The following is a 4045-nucleotide window of genomic DNA, read 5'->3' as shown; positions in this document are numbered from 1 at the left end:
AACCAACTAAACGATAAAAAAAAACTAACTGATAGTTTCAATTTTAGATCTCAATAAAATAACCTGTTGGGTAAGGAGAGGAAGCGGATATTAAACGCATGCAACTCATGTTGACGGCAACAGAAACTCCTAGTGTTTGTGTTTTTTTATCGTAAGATAACATAAAATTAAACTCTTCTTTTCTCACTCGCAGTTTTTGGTTTTTTTGTTCCCCTTTAAACCACCACACCATTGTAGATTTACTTTGGCGCTCTTCCGTTGTCAACGATGTTGATGCTCTGTTATGTTAATCCTCTGATCTGTTAATCCTCTCTCACATTTTTTTTTTTGTGGAGAACACTGTTAAGCAATGGAGAATTGAGTTGAACGGTAGACCACAAGCAATGTATGCTCAAGCTTGTGTGTGTGAAGAACAAGAACATCTTATGCTTACCCGCTTGTTCAAGTAACTAGTTATTGATTATCAAATTCACCTATCACCAATAAGTACCACTAGTTACTCCCAAATCTACTAGACACGTATTTAACTGGTGAATTTAACGTGGGGATGTCATTGGAGGGAGCCAATTGGATATCCTTAGCATTACGTTTAGCACAAGAAATAAGTAGTAACTGTGGGATCCATATATAAATGACTTCATTTCAGTATTGTAATAATTAGACCACAAATCGATTAATATATAATTTGATTATTTTAATTTATTTATTAACATGAATTATATTAAATTAAAACTAAATATATTTCACAAACATATTTAAAAGTAAAATTAAAAAATACAAAACATAAAACGTAATTTAAATACATAATATAAAGGTGTCTTTACGGGAACGTACCGCATAGCATGTACATCTGAATGATATAGTGGTACCTGAAAACAAAGAATAAAATTAACAAAATAATGCATAATGTATACCACATTATTATAGTATACTTACTAAAAAAATTCCGCAATATATCCAAACACGTTTTTATTAAATTGTTTTGCAATGCTCTCCAAAAACTTCTTGCTACGAAACCAACATAAAACTAACTGAATTATGAGTTTCTGAAAATTCTAAAGTATTGAGATGAGCTTTGTTGCTTTTTTTGTTCTTCAAAATAACGGATAATTATCTCAGAGAGCTCTACAAATTGTCCAGCAAATAAGAGAATTCTCCCGTGTCTATTTTACACGCAACCAGTTATCTGTGTTATAATTATTCGACTATTTCATAGATTACTTATCTCCTCTTAAATAACCAGTCAACCTTGTAGTTGTTTATATAAATAGCGAAAATGCGACAATGGCTTCTTGCCGAACAAGCGGGTAATGTTCTTGTAATTCTAGTAAATAACCAAAAATTTCATACTCACTGAAACTACTTCCACAGAAGTACAGCACGTAAGTGATCTAACAGTTATGTATTGGACAAAATGAATTTCTCCATTAACAACAAATTTATATAAACATTTTAGAAACTTTGAATAGTAAACAAACTTACATGTAAAGCACCAATTGGATTATTTGGCGAGTATGTTTGTCATGGGTATAGTTTTTAACACTGTTATATAGTCCACAGAAGATATAAATAAAAAACACACACATACAGCACTACAAAAATAACAAATTTTGATAACACACAACACGTCTACACGGCACGAGCATAAAAACCGAACTGTTAGTTTAGTTCTTGGATGATAATAAAATAACCTGCCGAACAAGGAGAGGAAGCGGATATTAAACGCATGCAACTCATATTGATGGTAACGGAAGCTCTCTCAATGTTTGTTTGTTTTCTTTATCTTATCGAAAGAGAACATAAAGTTGAGCTCTACTTTTCTCACTTGCATTTTTGGGCTTCGTTCTCTTTTCTAATGCACATCAAGGATGGAAAATACAATTTTTAAGAAAGCTGAAATCAAAAACAACAACAATGATTAAGGAGCGAAACCAACAATAACAAAAAAAAACGAATGAAAAAAGGGGAAGCACGCTCAAAATAAACCCAGCCAATTGCACTCAAATCGATGATTTGAGGGTGGCCAAGGAAAAGAGATATGTTTATTTCGGCATAAGCCGGCTATCATGTAAAACCTTTTTCGGAAGGTTCAAGTGTGGTTTACTTTTGGGTTTAGTGAACTGCCTGAATTTATTCTGATAATTGGTTGATAGTTTTGCTGCAAGTAGGGGATGCTAATGAGGAATGTGGTAATTCGAAACGTGCGTCCATCCAACCATCCTGCAGTCTATAGGGCTTTGCCCAAATAAATTTGACAAACATTAGGTTAAGTTAGGTTAGGTTATGTGGCAGCCCGATGTATCAGGCTCACTTAGACTATTCAGTCCATTGTGATACCACAGTGGTGAACTTCTCTCTTATCACTGAGTGCTGCCCGATTCCATGTTAAGCTCAATGACAAGGGACCTCCTTTTTATAGCCGAGTCCGAAAGGCGTTCCACATTGCAGTGAAACCACTTAGAGAAGCTTTGAAACCCTCAGAAATGTCACCAGCATTACTGAGGTGGGATAATCCACCGCTGAAAAACTTTTTGGTGTTCGGTCGTAGCAGGAATCGAACCCACGACCTTGTGTATGCAAGGCGGGCATGCTAACCATTGCACCACGGTGGCTCCCTTTGACAAACATTCTTTTCCTCTGTTGGTTAAGCTAACATACACTTGTAGTTTAGTCAATACATGGTTTTAAGCTGAAATCAAAAACAACAACTATGATTCAGGAACGAAACCAACAATAACAAAACAAAACGAATTTTTAAGAAAGTACAAAAAATTTATTTTTTGAGCGAAAAACTACTTTCCACTAAATTTCAACAAATATCCATTGGAAGAATATTTTAAATATTTTTTTTTAATTTTATATCCGCATCCAAAGACTACCGTAGTATTGTAATCACGGTTTTTACAGTTGCTAGAATTCTACAAAAATGTGTGTTTTTTACTGTTTGCCAGAATTCATGGTACTTCATAAAATTTTCTATACATAAATAAAAATAAAATTTAGACAAAATTTTCTATAGAAATAAAATTTTCAAAAAATTTCTATAAAAATAATATTTTTACAAAATTTTCTATAAAAGTAAAATTTAAATTCTATAAAAGTAAAAATTTTCTATAGAAATAAAATTTTGAAAAAATTGTCTATAGAAATAAAATTTTCAAAAAATTTTCGATAGAAATAATATTTTTACAAAATTTTCTATAGAAATAAAATGTTGACAAAATTTTCTATAGAAATAAAATGTTGACATAATTTTCTATAGAAATAAAATGTTGCCAAAATTTTCTATAGAAATAAAATTTTCTTGGAAATAAAATTTTCAAAAAATTTTCTTGGAAATAAAATTTTCAAAAAATTTTCGATAGAAATAAAATTTTTACAAAATTTTCTATAGAAATAAAATTTTAACAAAATTTTCTCTAGAAATAAAATTTTTACAAAATTTTCTATAGAAAAAAAATTTTGACAAAATTTTCTATAGAAATAATATTTCGACAAAATTTTCTATAGAAATAAAATTTTGACAAAATTTTCTATAGAAATAAAAGTTCTCATTGTTAAGAACTGAATAGTCTAAGTGAGCCTGATCTGAATAGTCTAAGTGAGCCTGAAAAAACGGGCTGCCTAACCCAACCTAGGCAATCTTTGACCTACCCACAGACAAAATACGAATCTGTGTGAAATTGCATTACCTTCAATATTAAGGATTTCAAAATATTCCCCCTTCCTATGTTGGCTGTTTCAAAAAGAGTTATTACACTTCGGTTCATAGGGTAAAAGTTCAAAAGAAAATTAATTGCATGACATGAAAATATTTTCACAAAATCTGGAAAAGAAATTATAAATGGTATTTTTTGTTGCTATCTTTCATAAAAAGCGCAGATCCTTTTTAATCTCAGCATTTGCAATTTTGAATGCAAGCAAAATAATGTCCTGTCATTGGATGAATAAAAGCAACAAAAAGACACCGAAAAAATAGCTCTTTCCTAGTAGCATCATGAACGTAATATTTTTCCTTCACTAAAATGGAGGAAATGAAACGAAA

This window comes from Haematobia irritans, chromosome 5 (genome assembly GCF_050003625.1).
Source record: "Haematobia irritans isolate KBUSLIRL chromosome 5, ASM5000362v1, whole genome shotgun sequence".
In the NCBI taxonomy this organism is placed as follows: Eukaryota; Metazoa; Arthropoda; class Insecta; order Diptera; family Muscidae; genus Haematobia; species Haematobia irritans.
This window is presented reverse-complemented; position numbering follows the sequence as displayed.